Source organism: Crinia signifera, chromosome 4 (assembly GCF_055691185.1).
Source record: "Crinia signifera chromosome 4, ASM5569118v1, whole genome shotgun sequence".
Lineage (NCBI taxonomy): Eukaryota > Metazoa > Chordata > Amphibia > Anura > Myobatrachidae > Crinia > Crinia signifera.
Genome location: NC_139220.1, coordinates 127,100,308 through 127,121,179, shown reverse-complemented (window position 1 = coordinate 127,121,179; position 20,872 = coordinate 127,100,308). Strand labels below are relative to the sequence as shown.

At 44.7% G+C, this 20,872-nt stretch overlaps 1 protein-coding gene across 1 annotated transcript in view; it reads left to right on the top strand.

Moving 5' to 3' along the window:
- Positions 1 to 20,872, top strand: part of UBE2N (ubiquitin conjugating enzyme E2 N) — a 43,168-nt gene that overhangs the window by 712 nt on the left and 21,584 nt on the right. The window lies entirely within an intron of this gene.

Genomic DNA, 20,872 nt, shown 5'->3' with positions numbered 1-20,872 from the left:
AAATGTCAGAATGCTTCCTTTCCCAATACAGGATTGCAGAAGTTCAAATAGCTTAAGGTCGGTTTCTTTTCCCACTACAGCCTTAACTGTGTGGAGTTTGTATATTCTCCCTGTGCTTATGTGGGCTTCTTTCAGGCACCCCTCCCACACTGTAAATGTATTTGACTACTACATATGTGAGCACAGGTGACGGGGAATAGATTGTAAAGTCCACTGGGACAGGGGCTGATGTGAATCGCAACATTTCTCTATAAGACATAACAAAATGTGTACTGTGTTAACTGGCATTATGTGAGTAATCACCAAAGGGCTGAAAGTGCATGTCTCTAGCTAAAGCTGGGTACATGATATGCCATCTCCTCATCTATGAACTGTGGCCCTTATTCAGATCTGATCGCAGTACAAATTTGTTCCCAAAATGGGAAAAACCATGTGCACTGCAGGTGGGGCAGATATAACATGTGCAGAGAGAGTTAGATTTGGGTGAGTTATTTTGTTTCTGTTCAGGGTAATACCAGCTGCATTATTTTAACACTGAAATTTAGATTTCAGTTTCAACACACCCCACCCAAATATAACTCTCTGCACATCTGCCCCACCTGCAGTGCACATGGTTTTTCCCATTTTGGGAACAAATTTGTACTGCAATCAGATCTGAATAAGGGCCTATATCTGTAATAATTTCCCTTGAACTGACCTTAAATTTTGAGCAAATTATGTAGTGCATACACACTGAATGATATTGTTCAGCAGACACATCCAGGAGCATGCTGTCGTTGATTAGCGAACCAAAATTTGACTGCATGTACAGATGACAGGAATGTGCATCGTTAATGATATAGTCTGTACACAGCTGATCTGACAATAATATTTTAATGAAGTTGTTTTACATATTTGTTAGTCACATAATGTGCACTCAGCCTTAGTGGCAATTGAGTGAGCTGGGAATTGCTCAATGTGTCTATGCAACCAATGGCTGCAACTCTTTGTTATACAGTTGGAAAACTCATGTTGACTTGGGTTCCAGTGAGTACTTCGAACAGGGCTTGACAAATGTTTTTAAAATCTAGGAGCCAGGATGAATGTTTAGGAGCCAGACAAACTAAAAATAGGGACAGTGCATGCCGAAGGTGCAGAAAAAATTTACAATGCAATGCCTATTACACATGTCACACATCCATTACATGTTATTCCACATGCTATAATGCCCATTACACGTTATGAAACACAGTGTAATACCCATTACACATTCTACCAAACACCGGCATGCCCATTATACATTAAGCTACTCTGTAATGCCCATTACACAACATACCATACAGTGTACCATAGCACCCACTAAATAGGGGTAAGTCCTAAACAAAATTTCTAGTTTTGCGCAGGGCCATCTAGCCTCACCGGGGAGGTATTTCGCACAGGCTGCTGCTAGATCCCACCCATACAGAGCCATCATTGAATTGTTCTGGGTAAGAACAGACACCAGCATTTTTGCTTGCTGGCTCGCAAATGTTCGGATGCCCCAACATTTCTTGCATTTTGCCCAGAACGTTAGACTGGTTTAGTTGTTTAACGCCGCTAAAACTAGTCTTAAAAATTAAAAACATTTTAATTTTGAAAAAACAATTGATTCACCCCCTCAGAGAGTGAAGACACAGAAGCCAAGGCTGCTGGATGTGCTGGCCACTGTATGCAACTGTGGAGGTTACTACCATGCGATTCCCAGGGATAGCAGGCAGGTACAGCTGGTAAACTCATTTACAGCCTAACTCTCCCTCCTCCTAATAAGACACCAAGCACCCTTACCTTTCCACACACATGCCCCAGGTAATGCCCCTCCACAGTGCCACATCCACAATTCCCCCAGTAGTGACACATCCATAATGCCTCCTTTAGTGGCTGGGCAAAGGGGGGACTGAGCTCCCATGGCTGGACGGAGGGGAGGGAGGTCATGACACGGAGCTCCTGCAGGCTGAAACCACGTGAAAGGGGGACGGAGCTTCAGCAGCCGGGCGTGCAGTCATGGAGCTCCCGGTTGGAAGGTAGACGGAACTCCTGCAGCTGGGCAGAGGCAGGGACGGAGCTGCTGGCTTACCGCCCTGATGGGTCCCGCGGCCACCGCACTAAATTTAGAAAAAGGAAACAGCAGCATGCTTGTCCCATACACGGGCAGCAGGGAGAGCGTATTTCCTATACCAGCCTGTGCCTGACAGGCTGGTCGGGGACCACGCTGCCGCTGGTCTGAAAGGAGGGGGAGACGGATGGTAAGGCTGCCGACAACCAGATTCTGCTCCCCCCCCCCCCCCCCACCCTGCAAAAAATATGGTCGCCAGGAAGCAGAATCTGGTTGCTGTGGCGACCTGGCGCCCGGGATTTGTCGAGCTCTGACTTAGATAGTAGAAAAAAAAAATTAAGGAAAACCTTCTGAAACTCTGGTAGACACAACATATAAATAATCATTTAGATGAAGACAGTATAATTTGGCCAATAATTATGCCATTTCATTTTCTGGTGGTTTTCTGTAAAAAGTTCAAAAAACACTAATTATGTGGTACACGAATTTAGGGTGTTTTAACTCAGCTGCAGGTTAAAAATAAAACTAATGTCCAAGCCATACAAGTCGCCTAAATATAATTTAAACTTGTTTACAAAATTATTTAAATCACTATTTTTTTTCTACTGCAAACATCTAGAACAGGGGTAGCCAACTCCATTCCTTGAGAGCTACCAACAGTTAATGTTTTCTAGGTCTCCTCATAGAATCACAAGTGAATTAATTAGCTCCACCTGTGGATCTTTTCAAATGTGCCAGTGAGTAATGAGTGCACCTGTGAGGTGAGCTGGAAAACGTAGCTCTCGAGGACTGGAGTTTTCTCATACGCACTGGGTGATAGAATGAGCGATATCGCTCATTTTAGCCCTTCTGAGCTATCTAGTTAATTTTATCACCCAGTTGACAGTTGATGTGTGCTCCTGCGGGTCGTTGACGATCCCATCTGTTGTCTTCTGTGAATAACCAGATTACTGAACGTATTTTTAACTGAGTGGCATGCTGCAGAATGCAGCACCCCCCCATGCCGTCGTTCATCACACAACTAAATTGTTCCTGTATTTTAAATGGTTAAACTGGAATCATTTTATTGGTACTTGTTTCCTAGCACGGCGCCCGTCGGGTTGATCGCATGCCTTAAGTTTAAGGTACTTAAGGCAAGCGATCGACGCGATGGACCAGATTTTATGTCAATCACCAGTGTATTTGCCGGTGAAAGACAAAATCGCGTTGATCGGGTCCATCGCGGCCCATTATAATGGGCCGCAACGCGATCATCGCGATTTTCCCATAGAGAATAATGTTAAATTACAAAATCGCGTTGATCGGGTGCATCGCGGCCCATTATAATGGGCCGCGATGCTATCAACCCGATTTTCCCATAGAGAAAAATGTTAAATTATCTTTAAAGTTAAAATCGGGTTGATCAACCCGATTTTTTTTCTTGGGGAACAATGGGAAATGGGCCAATATGGCCAATTTCTCATTGTATAGGGTTAGAAAGTATGGTTAATGTCCCCTCATTGTTATCGCCACCCCACTATTGACGCCAACCCGAAGCGTGGTGAGTGGCGGCGGTACGCGTCCTCCGACCTTTTCATACCCCCACTATCCACGTCGGCGTGGAGTTGATTTTATATAGTGTGGCGAGCGGACGCGTATAACTGTGAAGTTATGCGGGGCTCGATGCGCTCGCCACACTATATAAAATAAACTCCACGCCAATAGTGGGGGTATGAAAAGGTCTGAGGACGCGGGCTCGCCACGCTTCGGGTTGGCGTCAATAATGGGGGGCCATTTCAACCATTAGGGGGTGTTTGCTATTAAAATGGGGGGTTTTGGGGCTTTTTACATTGAAATCAATGTTAAATCGGGTCTCGGGGACCATTTTAGATTGATTCCAATGTAAAAATCGGGTCGGTCGCATCGCATGCGATTTGGTTGGTATGCGATCGACTCGATTTTTCCGACCCGATCAATACAATCAAAATCGGTGGCGCCGAGCTAGGAAACAAGTACCATTTTATTTGTTGGTAGGGACATCTTATACCTTGTTGCTTAATTAATTTACTATTTATTTGCATAAACCATATAACCTCTATACAGCATATACAGGAGAAATCTCAGGTGACTGCTGGTTTGCCACCTATGTCTTGGTAAATTTATTTTTATGTTCGTAATTGTACTTTCCCTCTGTAAGGCGATGTACATACTCTGCCGATGCATCTGCTGATCTAGCAGCCGCATTAGTAAGCCAACACACGAATCGTCAGCTCATTGAGTCTATGCAGACACCGCATTAGTAAGCCAACACACGAATCGTCAGCTCATTGAGTCTATGCAGACATCAAACTTGGTGGGCCATTGAATTTGCCCACACAGCTGTGATGTCAGCTTATGTATGGATGGTCACTGGTCTCCCATACACACAGCCAGACATGCTTAGTGTTCCCGCTAGGCTGTTTTAGCGGGGCGCTGTGCCCTGCCCGATTTCTAAAGGGCAAAATGCGCCCTGCCCCTCCAGCAGCGCCCCGTTAAAAGAGCCTGCTGCCTGACTAATGTTGTGCCCTGGGAAGCTCCAGGCACCGCAATCTCGGCGGCGCTAGGCTTCCCCGGCAGCTCACGGACTTCAGCGGGGCCAGGTCCGCCCCCTTGTACGACGGAGGAAGCCCGGACACGCCCACTTTTTTGACGCGGCGGCCCGGGCACGCCTCCTGTGGTGACGCGGCGGCCCGGGCACGCCTACAACGATGACGTCGGCGTGCCCGGTACGCCCCCATCCCGTACAGCGGCGCCCTGCCCCAAAAAATTCCTATGGGGAACACTACATGCTGATATATTTGCATGATGTTTTGGCATCGGCTGTGCAACAGGACCAACTTGATAGCTCTGTAAGTTATGTCATACACAGATAAACACTTGCCAGTGACTAATATATTTTGTGCATTAATCAATCAGTATGTACCAGTTTTATGGAATCCTGCAGTCTGTTAGAAATGTGACTGACTTGCTGCTGGCACACACCATTATTTTGTCAGTTTAGGTGGACATGCATATGGTGTAGCAATAGGTCGACATGAGTGTTTAAAATTTTTTTTTCTACACATTTTTTACCCTTTTCCCCCTATTTGTTTACTATTTTAAAATCCAGGTGGATGGTGAAGTGTGCCAAGTGCAGTGGTAGCCCAAAGAAGGGCAAGGGAAGTAGTACAGTAATGTGCACACAGGTGTTTACATTGACACACAAAAAAAGATAATCCTGTGGTCACTCTTTGGGACTGTTGACCTCCTAGATAGACCTGGTCTACTTGCTATACGATAGCAGAGCTACCAAAATAATAGCTAAGTGTAAAAGCCCATATCTGTCTTTTCTGCGTTTTTGTTTTTGTAATGGATTATTGAAAGTCATATAGTACTAGTTACTGTGAAGTTATCTGTAAAAAGTTTATCATAGTGAGCAATTAACTTTTATACTATAATGGAGCATAAGGTAAACAACTACAATTAAAAAATATATATGGTACTTGTGTATTTGCAGGGTGCCCACTAAGCTATTTGCTTAGTGGGCTGTTCTGCGTAGTGAAATCGCATCGCATGGCACGTTTTCATGTGATGCGATCTCACTAGTTAATTTATTCACTGCACCCTGACCGCGGATCGCATCACAATGTGATGCGATTTAGCACAATACCCCCTGTGTAGATGTCTGTGATGCAATGGGATTTAGCACACCCCCACTATCCACATTACCCCGAAGCATGGCGAGCGGATGCGGAACGCGTCCTCTCGTCCTTTTCATACCCCCACTATCCACGTTGGCGTGGAGTTGACTTGATAAAGCGTGGCGAGCCACTGAGCCTGAAGCGTGGCTAGCGGACACGGAACACATGTAAAGTAATCCGCGTCCCCTCGCCGGGCTCACTGCGCTCGCCACACTATAAAATCAACTCCACACTGACGTGGATAGTGGGAGTATGAAAAGGTTAGGCTGGAGTGGATAGTGGGGTGTTTTAGGAACACACATCATACATCTGCGACAGTAATGACTACATTTGTTAACTGGATTTTACTTAATAATAAAGAAGGAAATATCAAATTAACAAATTACAATAATAATTAATCAAGAACAAAGAAAATAATAAGAGTCATTCTTCTGATTCTGCATCAGCCTTTGGAAGAAGAGAAAGTGCATAAAGAATACGCTCAAAAGCATTTTCTGCACCGACAGTCTTTCGCCAGATAAATTCCTGTAGGTAGGAGTCGAGATTCTGGCGCGCGGTGCCTCTTTGATGCTTGTTGCGACATTTACAGGATCCCCAAAAGGCGCTCAATGTTTTCTGTGTGAACCCCAGTCTCTGGATCTACAAAACCGTTGGTTCACCCGAGCATGGTGGTACCCTGCCTGCTCCAGCTGCTCGGTGTTATAGGCACGCCAGCAATCGGAGTAAATAGTCGTCCCCGGTTCAATGTATTGGTTGATTGCGGCCAACAGGGTACTGGCGTCACATCTTTGTACAGGTGTCACAAAGCACTCACCGGTGTCTCTTGAAATGCCTCTGAATAACTACTGCTGAGGCAGCATCCGTCCCACATGACTTTTCCTCTGTACAAAGAGGCTCTTGTCGACTTCAACGATTTTCCCTGGACCGCCAATACGGCATTGGGGCTGTGACATTAGGTCCAAGGTGCAGGCCTCCCGCATCAGGTTATTGTATAGCACCATTGTTTTATTTGACAACTTAAGATGCCGCTCACAGAAAGATAAACTCCTCCGCCCATGAATAAATCGTATAAGTGTAAGAAAAGGTAAACGGCAACCCGGGAACCAATGTGACGCACAGAGGCTCACCTTCTTACGACACGTTTTAATATGGCAGTGCCACTTGCATTCGTTCATATTTAAGCGCATTGGGTGTCCATTAATACAAGTTTGTGTCACTGGCAGCAAATGGTGCTGCTGGAAAAAAAAACACTGCCTCCTCCTCTGTCTGCGGCAAGTTAAACATTGTGACAGGATCTGCAGCCATTACACAGTCACTTCTCCTTCACCTCTGACAGGAAGCGGGAACACTACGCTACTTCTGACTGACTACGATATCTACGGTGCCCGTGCGAACACTACGCTGATTCTGACAGCGCCGGTACGCTAACTGTGTAACGGGCACCGTGCTAATATACAAGTACCATATTAACTAGTGAGATCGCACGGCACGAAACCGTGCCATGCGATTTCATTACAGCTGCATACGTATGCAAATTGGGCGCCCTGCAAATACACAAGTACCAAATATATGAATACTTTTTTTTTTTTTTTAACAATGCAGAAGCCACTGCATCAGCACAACTGTCAAAAAGATAATATGGTATTAACATTAAACTATTTTAGTGTGCAGCACTTGATATTGTAACTATAAGTATGCAGTGGATACCCTAGCTGCCACACATGTGTGTATTTATAACGTACGCAGGCTACTCACTGATAAACCTGGTGAGTGCTGGCTGAGTCCTGTCTAATGCTAAGGAAAGTTTATTGCACCAGGTGATGTTTCCTGGCAGACAGCCTACAGTGTTTCTTATGATTATTTAAGTTAGAAAAAGTAGGGGCCTATGTATTTAACCCCTTCCCGCCGCAGCCTGTTTTTGCCTTCCTGACAGAGCCCTTTTTTTCAAATCTGACAGGTATCACTTAAGTGGGGATAACTTTTTTTTGCTTTTACTTATCCCAGTGATTTTGAGATTGTTTTCTCGTGACACATTGTACTTCAAGTTAGTGGTAAATTTGGGTCGATACAGTCTGTGTTTTTTCGTGAAAAATACCAAAATGTCGTAAAAAAAATGGAAAATTTAGCAATTTTCAAAATGTTAAATTTTCTGCTTGTGAGACAAATAATCATACCACTCAAAATAGTTAATAACTAACATAGACCATATGTCTACTTTATGTTTCCATCATTATTTCAACATCCTTTTAATTTTTTTGGACACTAGGAGGCTTAAAATATGAATAGCAAATTCTCAAATTTTCAAGAAAATTTCAAACACTAATTTTTTAGGGACCAGTTCAGTTCTGATGTGACTTTGAGGGACTTGTATGTGAGACACCCCCATAAATGATGCTATTTCAAAAACTGCACCCCTCACAGTATTCAAAACAGCATTTTGGAAGTTTGTTAACCCTTTAGGTGTTTCACAGGAATTAAAACAAAGTGTAGGTGAAATTTCAAAATTTCATTTTTTTTTCGGATTTTCAATTTTAATACATTTTTCTAAGGAACACAGTACATTTTACTAGAGAAATGTGACTAAAAATTGATTCCCCCAATTCTTTTGTTTTCATAAATATCCTATATGTGGCCCTAGTGTGCACGTTGACCAAACCACAGGCTTCATAATAGAAGGAGCACCTACTTGATTTTGGAGCCTCCTTTTTATGAGATTATTTTTTAGGCACCATGTAGGTTTCTAGGCACCATAAGATGCTAAAAGTTAGGAACCCCCCACAAGTGACCCCATTTTGCAAACTACACCCCTCAGGGAATTCATCTAGGGGTATAGTGTACATTTCAAACCCCCAGGGGTTTCACCAATTGTGGTACAACTGGGCAGTGAAAATGAAAAATTATTTTTTTTTACACAAATGCAGTTCTGGCTCCAAATTTGTCATTTTCACAAGGAATGAAGGAGACCAAGCACCCCAAAATCTGTGCCCCAATTTCTCCTGAGTACGGCAATGCCTCACATGTGACCAAAAAATACCATTTGGGTGCATGGCAGGACTCAGAAGGGAAGGAGTGATTTTTGGATTTTGCAGCTCAGATTCTGGTGGAATGTTGGTGGGTGCTATGTCGCATTAGCAAGACCCCCGAAGCACGGTGAAATGATGAACCTAATAATCCATAGATGTGTGGTATATTTTAAAGCACTCCTTTATACATAGGCCGGGTTTGTCGGGGCAAGTTTCACAGTGGAAAATAGTATCCTTTCTTATTCCCTTTTTATAGCAAACTTTGCACCTTTTTTGTGTCCTGCCCTTTCTTGCAGTGGAGGGGATTTCGTTAGGAAAATGCTGCCCTGGTACAATACGGGGGCCAGTACTAGAAGTACTGGGGCCCTCTGCCTGCTGGTTCCCAAATATTAGGCCCTTTATGACTTCCTCTTGAAAGTGCATAAATGTCCCCCTCTGGCTGGTAGAATGGAATAGCACGTAAGCGTTATACAGTGCCATCTGGATGATATACACGGCCAGCTTCTTGTACCAGATTTTTGTTTTCCGCAGGGGACTGTACGGCTTCAGTACCTGATCTGAAAGATCCACTCCGCCCATGTACTTATTGTAATCTAGGATACAATTAGGTTTTGAGGTGTGGGTACTGGTACCTCGTACAGGGATGGAGGTGGTACTGTCTCCATGAATTGTTGTCAGTATAAGGACATCCCTCTTGTCCTTATATTTGACCAACAACATATTTTCGGTGCATATTCCCCTGCTTTCACCCCTTCTCAGTACTTGGGCAATGTGCGTTTTTGGGAGGCCTCTTTGGTTCTTGCGCACAGTACCGCAAGCTGCTGTACCTCTTGAACCAAGGGCCTTAAACAGGGGGATGCTAGTGTAAAAGTTATCCACATAGAGGTGATCACCTTTATCCAGGAAGGGGTGCACTAAATCCCAGACAATTTTTCCACTAACACCTACGAGGGAGGGGGGGCATTCTGGCGGTTCAATTCTTGAATCCTTCCCTTCATATACCCTAAACCTGTGGGTGTACCCTGAGGTGCTTTCGCACAGTTTATACATTTTTATGCCATACCTTGCCCTCTTACTGGGAAGGTACTGGCGGAATTTAACCCTTCCTTTAAAATGTATAAGGGACTCGTCGATACAAATAAATTTTTCAGGGATGTACATCTCTGCAAATTTGGCACTGAAATGATCAATGACCGGCCTGACTTTGAATAGCCGGTCAAAGGTGGGATCATCTCTGGGTGGGCACTGTGCATTATCGGTGTAATGTAAAAATTTAAGGATTATCTCAAAACGAGTCCGAGTCATGGCCATACGGTAAAGTGGGGTGCTGTACAGAACATCTGTACTCCAATATTGCCTAATTTCTGGCTTTTTTACTATGCCCATATGTAACACCAGACCCCAAAACGTCATCATCTCTACTGCATCTACAGGGGTCCACCTAGCAAATGATGACGTGGGGTTTTGAGCAATAAACTGCTGGGCATATAAATTACTTTGGTCCACCATTAAATTTATAAAATCATCAGAGAAAAATAATTTGAAATAGTCAAATTCTCTGAGACCTGTTGAATCAAATTGGATTCCTGGGATGGCCAAAAACTCAGGAACCTGGGGCTCAAAATTGTCTGGTGGTGGGGTCCATACGGGATCAATCATTTGGGGGGGGGGGGTCTCAGCTGCTCTACGGGGGCGTCTTTGAGGGGGTCCCTCATCACTAGAGGAGGAAGAGGAGCTTAAGGCGAATCCTTCAAATTCCCCGCTTGCATCACTGGCTGTGTCAGAGTCAGAGGCAAGCATGGCATATGCCTCCTCCGCTGAATACATTCTTCTGGATGACTGGGATGACATTTGGGATGCCATTTTTATTTTTGTGTTTCTGTAAGTGTAATGTTTCAACACGTGTATAGTGTTGGGGTTGTACAAACTTTATTTCAACACGGGGGGTATGTAGTGTGTATGTAGTGCAGAAAAAAAAATACTTTTATACAGGAATTTGATCCCAATAAAAAAAAAAAAAAAGGTCCTGCGCCAAAAATTGAGCACAGATGTTGGTCAGTAACATCCGTCACTGAACAGCGCTCAAAGGCAACAGGTGTAAAAACAATTAAAAAAAAAAAATACCACAGCACTCAACAATTTAAAAAAACTGCAGAAAAAAAATATCAACCCTGTGCCAAAAATGCTGTTCAGTGATGTACGTCACTGATCAGCGGCCACAGGACACCCACAAAAGCACCCACAAAAGCAACGTGGGTGTAAAAACAAAACCCCACTGCAATCCCCCCCCCAAAAAAAAACTGCAGATCAGTGATGCAGTGATGCGACACTGATTAGCAGTGAGGGGCAGCAGGCAGACAACTGTGGGTGCAACCTGACAGGGTATATATAAAAAAAAAAACCCTGGACCCCCAAAAAGTTGCTGATCAGTTAATTAATTTAAACTGATCAGCACAAAAGGGGGGGCAGCAGTCAGTTGCACAGGCAGCACAACCTTTGGTGCAACTGACAGGTGTATATATATAAAAAAAAAAAACCCCAAAAAGTTGCTGATCAGCACAGATATACTGATCAGCACAAAAGGGGTGCAGCAGACACAAAATATAGCACTCTCTATCACTCTCTGTCACTCTCTGTCACTATCTCTCACGATCTGTGACTCTATGACACTGCAGCAGCAGGACACAGGAAGTCACAAGATCCAGGAAGCATCCAACTGCTGGCAGCACGCTACCAGCGGTGATCAGCGGTGATCAGGTAAGTATCAGGCAAGGTTCAGGTATGTATATCACGACAGAGTGTCCGGTGACCGCTCTGCACGCAATTCCAGACCGGAATGGCGTCTGCAGCGCAGTCACCGTTAGTTTAAATGGTGCGCCTTGGCTGTGATTGGTCCGTCGGTCCGACGGACCAATCACAGCCTTGGGGGCAGGTGGGGTGAGATGTCGTCGTCACCGATGACCCCCTCACACCCGGCGGTGATTGACACCTGTGTTACCGAGCGTCTGATTCGCCGGTAACACAGGAAAACGCTGCGAATGGCTGTTCACATTGAACAGCCAATCAGAGCGATCGCCGACGGGGGGGCGGCATCGCCGCCCCCCCTGGGCATGCAGGGACATGTTTGCTGTCAGGGACAGCAGACATCGTCCCTCTGTCACTGCGTCTCTAGACGCAGTGGCACTTTGAAGTCATGACGTATATATACGTCATGTGTCGGGAAGTACATCCCGGCCATGACGTATATATACGTCAAATGTCGGGAAGGGGTTAATAACTTCGGCATGGTTTCCTCCACCTAAAAATTTAGACTATTGCACAGAAACTTTCAGCAGTATTGTTACCCACAATAAATAGTCAGCCAGGGGTTGCATAATGGATCCAACCCAGTTTCCCAATAATCGGCGCTAGGGAGGAACAGAGCTGTCAGCATTTGGAGGAAAAAGGGGTGCGTCTGCCCAGTTTACCAGGTGTGTCAAGGCTATGTACTGTGTAAGCAATGCAGTTTAACTTTGCCTCCTAAGGCCCACTACAACTGCAATCCTGAGTAAGGTTAGACTAAAGGCCCATACACACCCAGTTTTGTCACATGCCCCAGAACCGGGATATGACTGACATTTGTAAAAATTAAAAAGGGATTTTTCCAGTTTCACAATCTTAAAGCAGTTCTGAAAAATGTCTACTTCCATGTAGTAATGAACGAAAAGCAATTGGAGCACCCCTTTACTGAAAACAATTATAATTAATTCTCCGCCTATTGTGCTCACAAATGCCCAAATAATATTCAGTCCATAATTGCACCTTCCTTGCACAGCCGACACACTATATCTGTGAACAACTATCTATCTCTATCGATGGTGCACACTGGAGTTGCTCTATATTCATTCTGTAGCACAGAGGGGTTTAAGGGAAATCATTAATGATCTTGTTAGCTGCCTTTATCACATAGTGTGTACAGCTTAATGCATCAACATCATCTACTGGAGTTTACACAAATGAATGGCTATATATCTGCTGTGTATAACAAGAAGTGGTGGCATTCTTATGTGATGAACAAGGATGAATATGATTTAAGTGACCTTAATACTTCAGGCTGGACCGTCACCATCAAACTTCTATACAAGCCTGATGTACTATGGATACCTCTAACAGATGTCTTATGCAAACTGGAAGAATTTGTCGGTTCTCCTAATGACATACTTTAAAAATCACTGAGGCATTGCCAAACTATTTTCAGCTAAAATTATTCAACTTGATTTATATAATTAAACTAATGAAGCCATTAAATCTATTATTACTTCTTGTAATACACCCATTTGTTTTTCCTAAACTATCTTGCTTTAAAGCTGTTTTAAACTATGAACCTATTATCCTCCCACGGTTTAAATTTTGACAAACCTATAACATTAGCATATAGCACTTTAACATATAACGGTACTTGTGTAATAGCACTGCGCCCGGCTAAGCTACACTGTCAGCGTAGCCCAATGGCTGCCTAGCATAGTGACTCCGCGGCAGCACGGCTCTGTCCCCAGCATCCATGGCAAACCTAGTGAGCACCTCACACAGCGCCGGTAACCGCCAGATCCCCTGCGCTGGCTGACGCCGGCGGAGAGGGGATCATGTGGACGCCGGCAGAGAGGCGCTCCAGCTGTCTGAGACGCAGGTGCGTCTCAGACACTCCTGCGTCTCAGTAATTATTGCAGCAGGGTACGGCAACCCTGCCCGTGTCTGCTTCAGGGAGAGCCTCCTTTTACAACCCCCACTATCCATGCCACCCCCACTATCCACGTCGGTGTGGAGTTGATTTTATAAAGTGTGGCGAGGGCACGTGGATTACTTTACATGTATCGCCACACTTTATAAAGTCAACTCCACACCGACGTGGATAGTGGGGGTATAAACAGGTCGGGGGACGCGTAAAACTACATAGCTATGATTTAGGAATGGCATGAGATTTACAATTTAGTTTTTTCTTAGACTACTTATGCACTCTCCATATACCAAATGTTCTTAAAATCTGATCTGGTGAGGTAAACGTTGAACAAAATGTGAGTGAGTTGACATGACTTGACCACTATACCCATTACATTTGGTAGTTTGAATGTATTAAGCTGATTTATATACAGTAGCATAAGCCACTATGATACAACAACTGACAAATATATTGAATTTCTTTGATTTCAGGGAACATACAGTGTAATTTATGGTTGAGATGTTTTAAACTCTCCCTTTTAAATAATTTCGTAGGTAATAGCAATAAAATGAGAATACTATGAATTTGGGGATGTATCAAATCTGTTTGCTATCTAATGCTGGGTACACACCAGAACGATGCAGATCGTGAGCGGGTCATAAGGCGATCGTGCGACTTGCTCACAATCTGCTCATGATCTGCATCCAATCGTGACCAGTACCCACTAGAATGGTCGTTTACAGATCCTACCTGCTGCAGGTATATCTGAGAAATGACCTAACAACCCGCAGGGCCACGCATCGGATAGGGATCAGCTTAGAAATTGCCCAAAACATGCGCCATTTACATACAGTCGGTTGAGATTGTATCTAAATTGGGTATTTTGGGCCAAATAGTCCTGGTGTGTACTGTACATTACACATGTTTTTTATTTTTTCTTTCTAAAATAATCTGACCGTACTATACTACTATGGAGGCTTGCATCAGAACTGCCTAAACAGCACGCTAGGGTTCAAAAGTGCAGGTTCATATGTCCTATAGCCTGTCTGTCTGATCAGACCTGATCCCTAAATTCGCATACAGGAGGGGCTTTAAAGAATAGTCCAAGAGCTGAAAGCTTAGCACAGAGTGCCAGCAAATCAACTAATCTGCTTTATTGGCATTACCTAGTACAGTTTATCAAAAAGCAAAAGTTTTTAGTACAGTGTTAGCAGCTAGTACTGAAGTGAGATGCAACTCCAAATCCATCAATTGTTTCCTAACTAGTAAGCCCACTTGAAGCAAAAGCTTCAAAAGCTAGTCCTGCTACTTTCTGTGTTTCTGCATGTGAGAGAGATGTAGTTTCAGTAACTGCCAACAGGTGGCAGTGTTTCCTAGACACACGGACACAGGACATATATATTTATTGACCAAATAGTTTTTTACTTTCTGTTTGTTGCAATTAAATCTAGTTGATTTGTTTTAAACTTGCATGCTTTTTTTTTATACATTTTTCTGTATAGCAAAATTACAGTTTCAATATACATGTAAAAATTTGTACTGTACTATCACTGCAGCCACGAGTAACGACTTGTGACCCTGTGCTACAACAAAATTGCGCAGTGTGGCCTGTCAAGCCCCAGAGGCAGTCAGTAAAGGCCCATACACACTGGATGATTTTGAGTTGAAAGCATCTCAGCTTTGTCGTTTGTTCTGCTTTCAGCTCAAAAGCCACCCAGTATGTCCTGGGCAGCGATGAGTGCTGATGCGCATTTCTGCCTCATCGCCGGTGGCCAAGCTCATCTTCTGGTATTACCAGCAAATGAGCGATGGGGTGGACAGCTTTCCTTAGCATCCTGCTATGGAAAGCCGTCCACCCCCTGAAAAATTGCTCAGTACTTGTACAAAATCATGGACATGTGTTCAAATCATGTAAAATGCACCCCAAATGTCTTTTTTCACACTGTATCACCCGAAGCGTGGTGAGCGCAGCAAGCCCGCGAGGGGCGGCGGTACGCGTCCTACGACCTTTTCATACCCCCACTATCCACGTCGGCGTGGAGTTGAGAATAGAAAAGTGTGGCGAGCGCAGCGAGCCACCGAGCCCGAAGTGTGGCGAGCGCACGCGGATACCTTCACAGGTATCCGTGTCCCCTCGCGGGCTTCACAGGTATCCGCGTCCCCTCGCTGCGTTCGCCACGCTTCGGGTTTGGTGGCTCGCTGCGCTCGCCACACTTTCTATTCTCAACTCCACGCCGACGTGGATAGTGGGGGTATGAAAAGGTCGTAGGACGCGTACCGCCGCCCCTCGTGGGCTCGCTGCGCTCGCCACGCTTCGGGTTGGCGTTGATAGTGGGGGTGATACAGTGTGAAAAATGACATTTGGGGTGCATTTTACATGATTTGAACACGTCCATGATTTTTGTGAAAAATGGCATGCGATGCGATTTTTGCCTGTACGATGCCCATCGTGGGAGCCGTGATAGTATACAAGTACCAATTGCTCAGATGGACGAAACTCGGTCAGTGTGTACTGGGTGATTTACAATCTATCTCCCATCATCATTGTCCATACACGCTGGGCAAAATAGCCCAGTGTGTATGTACCTTTCAACCCAGTAAATGGAGCCTGCACAATGAGAGACTTGCATGGCAATTGTGTTTAGTTGCGTTAGCTGCACTTGGCAACCCCATTTTGGCTGCCAAGTGCATGTTGAGTCGTTATGTCAACACCACAGTGTCAATAGTTATAATGCTGACAGGCAATGTGTTGGCATCCTCAAAATGTCAACATTGGTGTTTGAAGAGAAAGGGTTGATGGGTATAAGGGAGGCATGCTCACTGGAATGCCGGAGGCTCTGAGGTCTTACCTAGAAGTGATTGTCATTCACAAAACTCCTTGGACCCAGATGCCACGCTGGAGCCGCTGGCCCACTAGGGACATTGTCTACATTTTATCACCATCTACGTGAGGATTGTTGATCTATCATACAACACCCTTTATGGTTCTACTGGGCCCTTAGCAATTAGTGCTAATTCCCTGACAGCCAGCACTTCCTTTCTAGCCTTTTTGATGTGTGGAGGCCTGCTACAATACAATAGTCCTCCCTGCAGATAAATGCTGGAGATTGCATTTGTTTCAATGTGTCACATAAAGTGAGCAGTTCCACAGCCAAGTTTGTTGGGTGATGGCCATATATTTTTTTAAAGCGATATAACTAGAACGCTTAGAAAATGTCCCTACATCACTCTGTGTATAGGGGTGATAGTGATGGGTGGCCCCACATGACGATCTTGCCCTGTGTAATCTAGTTACATCGCTGGTCAGTGCTAGTGTTCTCACTGGAGAACACTGGGTATACGAGCACTAGGTCGACCTACATTGGGTTGACCACTGAAGGTCAACAGGCCTTATGTCGACACAAGCATTAGGTTGACATGGATTTTTGACAGGTTTTTCTTTTGTCTGCTGACAGGCAGTATTTCATGCCCTACCATCCACTAGGGCGTTGAGGGAGAATAAAATAGTGTGCCGAACATGCTGTGGACACCGTGCCTCGCTATAGCGAGTGCAGCAGTGCACAGATATGGTGTCCATGTCGACTGTTGACATGTGGGACAAAAACATAAAAAACCCATGTCGATCTTCCCCATGTTGATCTGATGACCCTGTCAACCTTTTTATGTTGTCCATCTAAGGCCTATCGACATTCAGTGGTCAATCCAATGTATGTTGAAACACACCCAGAACACTGGCCCTCACGTCTCGCTCAGCACACATCACAACGCTGTATGCTCAGCGATCTAGCACAGTCTCCAAGTGTGTAGGCCTCTTAAGTCTGAATCTTGCATGTACAGCTGCATTTGATGCTGCTTTGATCCCAATTCCATATTTGATGCTGCTTTGAGCGAAAGGAGGGCCATGCCGTCCCTACCTGACAGCCAATGCGGGCACCGCATGGGCCTTCGATATTGAATCGATATCGGCGGCCACCAGATCGGCCTGTGTGTACACAACTTATGGATTTACTTGCAGATTTTTATGACCATTGTGGAACTTCAGGGTTAGGTTACCAATTTACCCAAGCCAAATTGGTTCCTGCACAGAACATGGTGTTTGTGGGCCTTCTGTTTGACAATGTCTCAGTGGCTTTTTCTAGCAGAGCACAAAATCGGGGAGTTGCAGTCCCTGGTACAGATTTTTTTTGTCTCTACGCAGTGTCCAGTCTAAAGGGCATGCAGCTCCTAGGGAACATGGTGGTTCCGCTTGCATGTGTTCATTCCAGGCCCCTTCAGCATTTGATTCTTCAGGGCTGGAGGATGTAAGCGCCCTGTCTAGATTGTCAGGTTTTCCCCCTATCTGTACAAGTAGGCCAATCCCTGATTTGTTGGCTCTGTACCCACTTTTCCAGAACTTGTAATTTCTCTCCCAGGAAATGGGCTCTAGTAGCGACAGATGCCAGTCTCCAGGTATGGGGTGCGGTGGTTCACCGGTCACAGTTTCTGGGTGTTTGCTCACTGGAAGGAAGATGTTGTCCATCAGTGAGTATTCAACCTGTTTGTGGAGAAATTAGGTCTGCCAGAGATTGCCCCCATGGCATTCAGGTTGAACAGGAAGCTTACACATTATGGGACATGGTCCAGACATCCACAATAGACTCTGGTAATATGCCCTAACTGCCAGGTGGTCCTTCCATTTTGCGTATCTGTTACCTACATGTAATCACAAGGGTGCCATTGTCAAAAGGCTAATTTCCTTTTAATAGTGCCAGATTGGCCATAGACGTCTTGGTGCTTGGATCTTTTGTCTCAGGGGGTTAGCCAGCTAGGGAGGCTACCACTGAGAAAATTTACTGTCTAAAGGTCTGTTCCTCCATTCTTAAATTTAGCTCAATTGGCTTTAACGGCGTGACACTTGAGACCAGGCTTTTGAGGTCCATAGGGATTTATACAGCAGTTATAATATGGGTGTGTAAGTCATCCCCTTCTATTATTTATTATAGGGTGTAGAAGGCTGATATCCTGTGGTGCGAATCAAGAAAGGTTTTTGCTTCTGTTTTCTTTTTTTTTACAGGACGGATAGTCTAATGGCCTCCGCCTCTCGTCCTTGTTTGTCAGGTGTCAGCCTTATCTATTCTTTTTCAGAAACATCTGGCATCTAAACCCAATGTCAGAACTTTCATTCCATCCACCTTATATCTCTCCAGTACCACCATGGGACCTTAATTTAGTTTTGGCTGCTGTTCTGTGAGCTATGTTTGAGCCACTTGACACACTTTAATTAAGGTTAACTTGGAAAGTAGCTTATCTTTTGGCAATCTCCTCAGCTCGCAGAGTTTCAGTTGGCAGCATTGTTAGCTAGCTTCCCTTCTTTGATTTTTTTTTTTTTTCATGCGGGCTCTGCAGTTTTCAGCACGTGACCATGCTTTATTTCTAAAGTGGTTTAAAATTAAATCAGGAGATTGTTGTTCCAGTGTTGTAGCCATTTTTTCCAGAGAGTCTATTGATCGTTAGAGCAGGCCTTTATAGTGCGTGAGGCCATACCTGATCCTATTCAGCCACATTTGACTTGGGCAGCTTGTCCGGGTGCCTTGACTGCGCAGCTGTGCAAGGTGGACACCTGGTCCTCAGTGCACACATTTTACCAAATTTTGCTAGCAAAGTTTGGTCTACAGCATATCCTGTGCATAATTCCCCTCCCTCTTAAGGCTTGCTTGGAGAAGTGCCAGCATTGGTGGTTCGCGAATAGGATGAGGATCCATCTAGGAATAACTGAATTCCCTCCTTGATATGTAAAATAACTTTTTATGTTCATCAATTATTTATTGTGCTTTTGGCCTTGCTAATCAGTTAACTGGAGAGTTAAGGGTATGGTACAGTATATAAGGGAGGGGGGGCTTCATTCAATTAATTATTTTAGTGACTACTTCTCGGCTCCTCTCATATCCCAGTGTTGGTGATTCCCAGGTGGACTTGGAGGAATTGATTCTATGGTGAGTAACCCGGAATCTGTTTTTCTCTTCGCTGCTGTTTTCCACTACTTCAAAGTATTGGTTCTGTCTGATCCGCTCAGAACTCTATTGATATGATATATTGGGCTAAGATTGTGTACCAGGTAAGGACATGGAATTTATTGGGTCTAGGTACTGGGTATTGTGGGTGTGTGCATGCTACATGAAGGGACGTGCATATTGTAGAAGTAGATTGGTGAGTGGAAGAGGGCAGGCAGTATAGATGGATGCAGGATAACACTGGGACACTTTGCTTCCCTGGCACCTACTTTTGCTGCCTCAACACAAGGGCGTAACTACCATAGGTGCAAGGGGTGCATCTGTTATGGGTCCCAGCGCTGAAGGGGGGCCATCTTTACTATCTAAGTCGGGGGTAGCTACCAACAGTTAACATTTTCCAGGTCTTCTTACAGAATCACAAGTTAAGTAATTATCTCTACCTGTGGATCTTTTGTAATTTGGCAGTGAGTAAAGAGTGCACCTGCTAAATGGTCTGGAAAACATGAACTGTTGGTAGCTTTCGAGGACTGGAGTTGGCTACCACTGGTCTAAGTAATATGTTTTATATACATTTATAACCATCAGTTGCTAAATAGGGGGTCCTTACAAACTTTTGCTATGGGGCCTACGAAAATCTAGTTACGCCCCTGCCTCAACACAAACCGTTGATGTGCTGTGCTGTCTCCGGACCACATGCGGGGGTAGGAACTATGATCACCCTGCACCCGGGCTGGGAACACAGAAATGGAGAGCCAGAGCAGGGTATGGCAGGGAGAATGAAGTAATTGAGGAGGTGGGATACAGGTTTTTCAATATGCAGAGAGCATTGCAGGTATTTCTGTTTAGTTAAACTTTTTAAATGACTGTAACGTATATGCAGAATATTACATAAAATGTACTAAAATATGTAATACAGATTGTTTGAGATTTCTGAGTATGCTATACCTAATGTGACACAAATTAACAAAATCCACAAGACTTAGCGGGGTATCAATCACCGGCGACCATCTACCCATGGGGGAGACTGCCTCCGGGCCCTATTCAATTATGTCTTCCTCGACCGCATTAAGCAGGGTATCTCGGCAGAATGAGCCCGACTTCACAAGCAGTTGGACTCGTTCTGCCAAGAACGGCCTGGAAGTGATGAGCTGCCGACTGCAGTTTGCCTCTTCCCAGCCACAACTCACGGCCATGCCCCTTTTAGTCCTGCTGCAGGTGGAACATTGAATGCTGCCTGCATGTTCTCGCACAAGCTGACCAAGATCGAGACAGGGTCACGGCGGTCAAGCAAGCTCGACCACCGTGACCTCCAGATTGAATGCCCCCCCCCCCATAGTGATCGCATAATATTGGCTAATTACACATAATCAGCTAATTTGATATGCACATAAAGT